The sequence below is a fragment of the Arachis hypogaea genome, chromosome 11 (assembly GCF_003086295.3).
Source record: "Arachis hypogaea cultivar Tifrunner chromosome 11, arahy.Tifrunner.gnm2.J5K5, whole genome shotgun sequence".
Lineage (NCBI taxonomy): Eukaryota > Viridiplantae > Streptophyta > Magnoliopsida > Fabales > Fabaceae > Arachis > Arachis hypogaea.
The window spans coordinates 114470137-114479841 of record NC_092046.1 but is presented as its reverse complement, the minus strand read 5'-3'; positions in this window follow the sequence as shown (position 1 = coordinate 114479841).

Below are 9705 nucleotides of genomic sequence, written 5' to 3'. Positions count from 1 at the left end.
CTCCCCCAGTGAATCCTGCAGATTATGCAGATCGCGCATGTCACGCGATCGCGTCATTCATGCGGACGCGTCATTCACGCTTTTCCTTGCCATGCGTTCACGTCGTCCACACCTCCGCGTCGCTCGTGCTTTTCCAGTCTGTGTGGTCGCGTGAGCCATGCGGCTGCGTCACTATGATTTCTCCTCTTTCGTGCGGTCGCATGAGCCATGCGGCCGCGTCACTTCTCGCTGGTTATCTCCACAATTTCTTGTGTTCCTTCCATTTTTGCTAGCTTCCTTTCCAATCTCCAACTCATTCATGCCCTATAAAGCCTGAAATGCTTAACACACAGATCACGGCATCGAATGGAATAAAGGAGAATTAAAATGCATAATTAAAAGTCTCTAGGAAGCAGTTTTCAATCATGTAATAATTTCAGGAAGGAAATATAAATGCATGCTAAATTAATGAATAAGTGGGTAAGGATCATGATAAAACCACACAATTAAACACAATATAAACCATAAACTAGTGGTTTATCAACCTCCCCACACTTAAACATTAGCATGTCCTCATGCTTAATTGAAGGAGATAAAGTAAATAAGTATGAACATGCAGAAACTCATGCAATGCAATGCAATACTATATATATGAATGCAACTATATGATTCCTGTCCACTTGATCAAAAGTAAATAAGCTCTTCAAAACAATTACAAATCAAACTCCACTAATTCTATTATCATACAGTAAGACAGATAAAAGTGCAAGAAGATAGCTCATGAAAGCAGGGAACATGGAAATTCAAGCATTGAACCCTCACTGATGATGTATGTACGCTCTAACCTCTCTAGTGTATAGGGTAATCACTCTATCCTTCTCTAATCATGCTCTCTAACTTTTGTTCTTCTCCTAACCAATCAACAACAGTTAATATACCAATACAAACATCATGAGGTCTTTTCAAGGTTGTAATGGGGCCAAGGTAGGTAGGGATACATGTATGGTCAAGTGAGCTTATAAATTGAATCTTTAATTAACCCAAGCTTCAACCCAACCTATATAACTTGCATAACCTTAGAATTCATACCTACCTACCCAGAATTCCCCTTTTACATTCCATACTCATGTATCAACTTTTTATTTTAATTTTTATCATATGTGCATTGATCTTTGAATTCTCAATTCAGCATTGGGGTAATTTTGTCCCCTTATTCATTTATTTATTAATTTTTTTTAATAGAGGCAAAAATAAACATAGCTTATCAATGCACATAGATTTTTAATTCTTATAGTTTCACATGAGTAGGTATCCAAATTCCCATTAAATTATCATAACACATTCCCTTAATAACTTTTGTTCCCACAATTTCCCAGACTTAACTAGCCACATAATTCTATCTTAAGCTATCCAAAGATTCAATTTGGGATATACAATTGTTTTTTCACTTAAGGCTAGTAATGTGGTGAAATATAGAACAAATGGGATTTAAAGGCTCAAAGTGGTTAACAAAGGTAATTGAAAAGGGTAGGCTTAATTTGGATGAGTGAGTTTAAACAAATAATGGCCTCAATCATGTGCAAGCATATAAATATAATAAATATTGGACATATAAGATAAAACAAAATATAGATTATAATCATAGAGAAGTAAACACACAAGAATAAAATAATTATGGTTAAATAATGTAACCATGCATAAAGGCTCAAATCTTTACAGGTTGTGTGTTCTTTAGCTCAAACATCTTGTTCCAAATACAACTTCAAGCAAATTTATCATAAAAATGTGAAAAATTAGTGAAATTTTGTTCTAAAGATAGAGTCTTAGAAGAAACTTATTGTCTTTTCAATCAAGTAGAGCATGCATGCAACTAATCTATTACTATGCAATTTATCCTATTCTATAAAAGAAATAAAAAAACTAACTAAAATATCCTAATTTATTAGTGCTAGGAAAGAGAAATTACCTCCGGAAGTCAGGTACTGACCGACCTCCCCACACTTAAGGCTTTACACCGTCCTCGGTGCCATCTGTCAGGAACAAGGGTGGGCTGGTAGCAGTATCTCCACAGTGGAGACCATCATGGCTCCCTGTGCTGGTAAAGGAAGTGGAGTCCGGGGTGTTTGAGTCCTTGAAGTGTCCCTTGAGTAGCTCCTTGAGGTGTTTGAATCGGCGCTCGTTACGGCGCTCTCTTAACTTCGCTTTCTGTTCTTGCCGATCCAACCTTTTGATTATCTGCTGGAGCAGTTCATCTGTTGTAGGTGCTTGTGGTGTTGAAGAAGGGATATCTTCAATCGGTGCAGTAGGAAGGCTTGTAGTGGTTGCTGGAAGTCTGAGGTACTTCCCATTGGGGACATACTGATCATCCCGTGGAAACATGGCTTTGGTGTCTCCAGCTCTGTAGAAAACTCTGGCTGCTGAGATAAGATCTGAGACCAAGGCGGGAAAAGGTAAGTTGTCCGTAATTTGTACGTGTCCCATGGCATTCCGGATATGTCTTGGTAGATTCAGAGGCTGGTCTGTAAGGATGCACCATAGTAGAACGGCCATGTCTGCAGTGAAGGAGGACTCGTGAGTGCTCGGAAAGATGTAATGGGACATGATCTGTGCCCATACGCGAGCCTCCAAGGTAAGTGCTGAAGCTGATATTCCCTTAGGGTGGGTACGATGGTATCTGTAGATCCAATGGCTGCCAGGTAGTGTGATAACTCTGAGAACAGCTTCCCAGTCAAATTGGTACATCTGGCGCTTGAGTGCGACTTCTTGAAAGGCGTCCAATCCTTCTGGAATAGGGGGAAGACTCAAAGCTTATTGAATAGCCTCTTCTATAATGGGGACTTGCTTCTGACGGACAAAGACAGACTGCAGGGTAGACAGGTAGAAGTTAGAGTAGAACTCGACTACCCAAGAAAGATTGACCTGCTTCTGTTGTCTCTGTAGGAAACCCCATTGTCTTCGTTCAATTTGTGGCTCAACAAAAGTAGCAATATTGGGCGGGAGGATAAGAAGGTGTTCGTTGTTGTAACTTCTTTCAGCCAGGATGGGGAACATATGCTCACAGTAGCGATTGGAAAATCACGCAGTGTCCTTTGCTTGAAAGGCTTTCTCCTTTTCATCAACCTTTATGATCCTCTTAACTCTTTTTGTTGAGGGCTTGACTGCAGTTGAAGAAGGCTCTGCCACTAGTGCTCTTTTAGTTCCTCTTCTTGCTGGAGGTTTGGGAGTAGCTTTCTCTTTTTCTTTCTTGGTGGCCATCCTGAAAAGGGAAGAGAGAGTAAATTGAATTCAAAGAGATATATAGCAATGAAGAGAACGAAAAAGGATGGTTATAAATGCACATTAAAAGGTAAATGATGTTAATACACGCTCATGAGTACATGTGAAAGATCATTAATGGAAAATAATTAGTGCATATGATGACAAGTGAATGCAAGGTGTTTATTGGCATGCCGGGAAAGGGCATGAGTAGCATAGATCAAGCATCACTTTGTAGCAAACCATCACGTTTGTATTGACAATTAAATTCAATTAATATAATAGTAAAGGAAATTTGTGAAAAGCAAGCATTGAATAGTAGAATAACATAGAGAAGTGCATGATGCCATACGGGATTTTTCACAAATACATAGCATGCATGGTGAAGAAGGTATAGAAAGTATTAAAGTGAACATGCAAGCAACCCTTTAAAGAAAATAATATATAATTGCCAAACAATCTGCAACAATCCACAAGCATATAATGAAGAATAATGACTCAAATAAAATTCCAACACCATGTAAAAAGGAAAGAAGAAGAAAGAAAATATGAATAATGAAAAGAAAAAGAAAAGAAAAGAAAACAACATATAAAATAAGAAGAATGATAGAAAAGAAAAGGGTGAAGAAGAAAATAAAACCTTGTTAATGGAGGTGAGGGAGAGAGAGTGAAAGGTGAGATAGAAGGAAGAAGGGAGGAGGAAGAAATAAGGAGGGAAAAGAAAAATTAGGATTTGGAGAAGAGAAAGATAAGATATTTGGCAATTTAGGTTGAGCTGTGCAGCGCAAGCGACGCGATCGCATGGGGCACGCGGTCGCGCGACTTGCGCTTAAGGTGATGGACGCGGTCGCGTTGGTCACGCGGTCGCGTGACCCAGTTTGTGCCAGTGGCGCAAGGGTTGTCTCGCACTCGCACAACTCTCTGTTCAAAATCATTAAATGCCAAATTTTAGGTGACGCGATAGCATGGGGCATGCGATCACGTGAGTGGGCAGTTTATGGGGTACGATGCGGCCGCGTGGGTCATGCGGTCGCGTGAGGGGGATTGCGCGTCCAGCGCCAGTCCAGCACCACTCTAGCACAACTTTCAGCTGTGCACCCTTTCTACGTCGAAAATTAGGGCACGCAGTCGCGTGGGAGGTCATTATGCCCATACGACGCGGACGCGTCGGCAACGCGGTCGCGTGGGCTGATTTCTTCCACTGGCACTCCTCCAGCCACGCTCCAGCGTGACTCTCTGTTCGTTTTTATTTTTCTTCCCTGTCTTTGCGACGCGGACGCGTCGCTAATGCGGTCGCGTCGCGTGGCATTTTTCTTCTTCTTTTTTTTTAAATAAAAATATGTAAATGCAGATGCACGAAATCTACTAATAAAGAGAAGAGTTATTGGATAAGAAAACTAGAAATAGATAAAAGAACGATCATACCATGGTGGGTTGTCTCCCACCTAGCACTTTGCTTTAACGTCCGTAAGTTGGACGCTCCACTAGCTCAGTCTTTGGCTATGTGGGGATCATCCAAGAGGAAGATCTCGAGTTCCTTGTCTTTCTTCCGCTTTTCGCCATGGTACAGCTTTAAACGATGTCCATTAACTTTGATAAGCTCCGAGCTCGAAGGATGGCTAAGGTGATAAACTCCATACAGTTCGGCCTTCTCTACTCTGTATGGACCTTCCCATCTTGATCTCAACTTGCCTGGCATGAGCCTCAGTTGAGATTTGTAAAGGAGGACCGAGTCCCCAGGTTGGAACTCTTTCCTCTTGATGTTCTGGTCATGTACAGCCTTCATCTTCTCCTTGTGTAGTCTTGAGTTCTCATAAGCTTCTAGGCGAAGGCTCTCCAGTTCTTGCAGTTGCAACTTCCTTTCAGCTCCGGCTTTCTCAATTCCCATGTTGCACTCCTTGACTGCCCAAAAGGCTTTGTGCTCTATTTCCACTGGGAGATGACAAGCTTTTCCATAAACTAAGCGAAAAGGACTCATCCCAATGGGTGTTTTGTATGATGTTCTGTATGCCCAGAGTGCATCTTGTAGCCTGGTGCTCCAGTCTCTTCTATGAGGCTTTACTATCTTCTGCAAGATACGCTTTATCTCTCTATTTGATACCTCGGCTTGCCCATTGGTCTGAGGATGGTATGCTGTCGCAACTTTATGAATTATCCCATGCTTCTTCATTAGTCCTGTTAGTCTCCTGTTAAAAAAATGGGTGCCTTGATTGCTCACGATTGCTTGTGGGGATCCAAAGCGACAGATAATATGGTTTCTCACAAAGGAAACAACAGTGTTAGCATCATCAATGTGGATAGGAATTGCTTTCACCCATTTGAAAACGTAATCCACACCTAACAATATATAAAAATAACCATTAGAATTTGGAAATTGACCCATGAAGTCAATGCCCCAAACATCAAAAATTTCACAGAAAAGCATATATTGTTGAGGCATCTCATCCCTCTTAGATATATTACCAAATTTTTGGCATGGGGGCAAGATTTACAAAATTCAGCAGCGTCTCTAAAAAGAGTAGGCCACCAGAATCCACAGTCCAAGATTTTTCTAGCAGTTCTTTGAGGGCCAAAATGTCCTCCACTCTCAGATGAGTGACAGGCCTCTAAGATGGACTGGAATTCTGATTGAGGCACAGACCGTCTAATTACCTGATCAGCGCCACATCTCCATAAATATGGGTCATCCCATATATAATATTTAGACTCGCTTTTCAGCTTGTCTCTTTGATGCTTAGAAAAGTTTGGAGGAAATGTGCGGCTAACTAGATAATTAGCTATAGGTGCATACCAAGGGGATACTTCAGATACTACTTGCAGGTTATCAAATGGAAAATTATCATCTATAGGAGTAGAATCATCCTTAATGTGCTCAAGACGACTCAAGTGGTCTGCCACTAAATTCTGGTCACCACTCCTATCCTTTATTTCTAAATCAAATTCTTGTAATAGTAGTATCCAACGTATAAGCCTTGGTTTGGACTCCTTTTTAGATAATAGATACTTTAAAGCTGCATGGTCCGAATACACTACTACTCTAGTACCAAGTAAACAAGCTCGGAATTTATCCAGAGCAAAAACAATAGCAAGAAGCTCTTTCTCAGTAGTAGTATAATTGGACTGGGCAGCGTCTAAAGTCTTAGACACATAAGCAATAACAAAAGGATCCTTACCTTTGCGCTGAGCCAGCGCTGCTCCTACTGCATGGTTGGAAGCATCGCACATGATTTCAAACAGCTGGCTCCAGTCTGGTCCTCTCACAATTAGAGCTTGAGTCAGGGCAGTCTTCAGCTTATCAAACGCTTGCTTGCAATCTTCACTGAACTCGAACTCAATATCCTTCTGTAGTAATCTGGATAAGGGAAGTGCTACCTTACTAAAGTCCTTAATAAATCTCCTGTAAAAACCTGCATGGCCAAGGAACGAACGGACTTCCCTCACAGAGGAGGGGTAAGATAAACTAGAAATAACATTCACCTTTGTTGGGTCTACAGAAAATGCCATTATTAGATACCACATGTCCTAATACAATCCCTTGTTTTACCATAAAATGTCATACACCTTTGGAAAGTAGCTGGTGCATTGCACAAGCCAAAGGGCATTCTCTTGTAAGCATAAGTCCCAAAAGGACATGTAAAAGTGGTCTTTTCCTGATCCTCAGGAGCTATATGAATCTGGAAATAACCTGTGTAACCATCTAAAAAGCAATAATGTGATTTACCTGACAGGTGATGCCAGGGCATTTTGGCCAGTTTTACTGACCTTTTCTTTACTGTTTTTAAGGTAGTTTCATGCATTTTCTTAGGAAATAAGCTAGTTTTGGGTAGATATTCACTTACATCTTGATTCAAGCATACATTGTGCACTTTACTTGATTTCATGAGAATTTTGCATGAATTATATGATAAATTGGATGATGCATAATCCCATGATTAAGAGCAAGACTTTGATGCACTTTGTTTGATTGATTTCAGGCTAAAAGAAGAAGAGAAGAGCCACGTTAGTGGCTATGTTAGTTACACTAACGTAGGCACTAACGTGGAAAGAAGGAAAGCCCCAACGTTAGTGAGAAAAGTTAGTGGCATTAACTTTGAAGAAAGGAAATGGAGCCAACGTTAGTGACACTTAACATTATCACTAATGTTGGACCAAGCTCATAAGTGGGCACATTAGTTGCCACGTTAACTTAGTTAACGTGGCCTCTAACGTTAAGAAGAAAGGGGGAAAGCCAACGTTAGTGACATTCAACATTGTCACTAACGTTGGCCCAAGTTACAACAAAGCCACGTTAACTCCCACGTTAACTTAGTTAACGTGGAAGCTAACGTGGAGAAAGGTGGTGATCGATAACGTTAGTGACACCAAACATTCTCACCAATGTTGGAGTGAACTCACAAGCCCCCAATAAGCCACGTTAACTTAGTTAACGTGGTAGTTAACGTGGGCAAAAGTCCCACCTGGCAGCCTGACCATGCCTTCTTCAAACACGCATAACTTGAGCCACAAAGCTCCAAATGAGATGATTCCAGTGGTATTGGAAAGTAGGATTCCAGAGCTTTCCAAGCATATATGGAACTACATGGTTGACACTAAATTTGAGGGAGAAAACCTGCCCCGAAAGTGCAATGATGAACATGGTATCAGCCTGTATTATGGCCAGCTGACCTCTTCACCTCCAAGAAGTATAACTCGAGTTGTAGAGCTCCAAATGATGCGCTTCCAAAGGCATTGGAAAGTAGACATCCAGGGCTTCCCAAAAATATATAATAGTATGGGGTGGACACTAAGTTTGAGCTTCAGAAACGGGAAATTGCTTGCGTTATTGGCAATCAACATTTCCAGTAACGTTGGCATATATGCCAGCGACCATGTCCACTTCAAAGGAGCATAACTTGAGCTACAGAGGTCCAATTGAGGTGATTCCAGTTGCATTAGAAAGCTGACATTCAAAGATTTCCAACGATATATAATACTCTATAGTGGGCATGAAATTTGAGTACAAACAAGAGGCATCTTTTAAGCCCCAAAAACACCAACTGGGCAGCAAGTGCAACATTAGCCACAATAACTTTAGCACTAACGCCACACTTGTAGCGTTAGTGTGGCTAACTTTAGTACTAACTTTAGCACCTAGACCTCAACTTAACTCACTTCTCTCTCAAGTCCACTTCAAAGCTCAAGCAAGCAAGCCCACAAGTGTCAACCAATCAAGGCCACAAGAATCATCTAGAATAGGAATTTTCATTTTATTGTAATTTGCTTTTAATTTCATTTTTGTAATTTAGGAGAGCCTATATAAAGGCCTTAGTTTTTACATTCAAGTAGGCTGGAAATTGGAGAATCAAGGGATTGAAGAGGGGTCTTCGGACTCCCTTCCCTCACACACTTTTCCTTTTCTTTCTTTGTACATTTCATTTATGAATTTTGAAGTTTTATTTTCAATTTCAATCTTCATCTTTACTTTTCTGCACTTTCTTTCTTTTCTATTTTTGTAGAGCAATGATCAACTAACTCTTTACATTGGGTTAGAGAGCTCTATTGTGATTCAATGGATTAAGTGTAGTTCTTATTCTTCTTCTTCTTTCTTTCCTTTTGATTTTGCTTGAAAGCTTTCGATCTTCATCTAATTGGGTAGTTATCTTGGAAAAGAAGCTATTCATACTTGGATCTCTTCTAAACCTTGAAAGAGGAATGAAGAGATCAAGCTAGAAATATTTTCTCATGCTGGACCAAATTGGGTTTGGATGGATATGTGACTATAATCCTCTCAACACTTGATTTGGGAAATGCATGTGGTATAATCAGTGACCATACTTCATCTCTTCTCATGAGCAATTGACCAAGGAATTGGCTATTGATCAAGATTTGAGAGATTGAATTACAAGAAATTGTAATTCAATCACTTAAGATTGCCAAGGAGATCAATGAGTGCATTGATTGAGGAAGAGATGAGAAGGAACATGATCCGGAGGATTGCAATATCTCTTGATCCCAATGTTCATTTTATTTTTAGTTCTTACATTTACTTTTCTTGCCATTTTACTTTTCTTCACTTTATTGCTTTCTTTACTTTTCTTTCAATTTCCATTTCCTTGTTACTTATCACTCCATTATGATTCGTCTAACTAGGATAATCAATTAACCATTGATTGCTTAATCCGTTAATCTCTGTGAGATTCGACCTCACTCTATTGTGAGTTTTACTTGACGACAATTCGGTACACTTGCCGAAGGGAGATTTGTTGCGAGACAAGTTTTCCGTGCATCAAGTTTATGGCGCCGTTGCCGGGGATTAATCGTGATTAACAAACTACCGGTTGATTGATTTACTAGATTAGACACTTTTCTTTTGTCTTTGTTTTCTTTTGTTTCTTTATTTTCTTTTTCTCACTAACTGTTTGTGATATTGCCTCACTGGGAATTTCCTCATCTGTGACAATGGAGATTCCAATTTCTTTTGGTGATTATTGT